This window comes from Physeter macrocephalus, chromosome 16 (assembly GCF_002837175.3).
Source record: "Physeter macrocephalus isolate SW-GA chromosome 16, ASM283717v5, whole genome shotgun sequence".
Classification (NCBI taxonomy): Eukaryota; Metazoa; Chordata; class Mammalia; order Artiodactyla; family Physeteridae; genus Physeter; species Physeter macrocephalus.
Window position 1 is genome coordinate 100,989,457 of NC_041229.1, and position 672 is coordinate 100,990,128.

Below are 672 nucleotides of genomic sequence, written 5' to 3' on the forward strand. Positions count from 1 at the left end.
TGTTTGTAGATTTTTTGATGATGGCCATTCTGACAGGTGTGAGGTGATATCTCATTGTAGTTTTGATTTGCATTTCTCTAATGATTAGTGATGTTGAGCATCCTTTCATGTGTTTGTTGGCAATCTGTATATCTTCTTTGGAGAAATGTCTATTTAGGTCTTCTGCCCATTTTTGGATTGGGTTGTTTGTTTTTTTAACAGTGAGCTGTTTATATAATTTGGAGATTAATCCTTTGTCCGTTGATTCGTTTGCAAGTATTTTCTCCCATTCTGAGGGTTGTCTTTTTGTCTTCTCTGTAGTTTCCTTTGCTTTGCAAAAGTTTTTAAGTTTCATTAGGTTGCATTTGTTTACTTTTGTTTTTATTTCCATTACTCTAGGAGGTGGATCAAAAAAGATCTTGCTGTGATTTATGTCAAAGGGTGTTCTTCCTATGTTTTCCTCTAAGAGTTTTATAGTGTCCAGTCTTACATTTAGGTCTCTAATCCACTTTGAGTTTATTTTTGTGTATGGTGTTTGGGATGTTCTAATTTCATTCTTTTACATGTAGCTGTCCAGTTTTCCCAGCACGACTTATTGAAGAGACTGTCTTTTCTCCATTGTATATCCTTGCCTCTTTAGTCATAGATTAGTTGACCATAGGTGTGTGGGTTTATCTCTGGGCTTTCTATCCT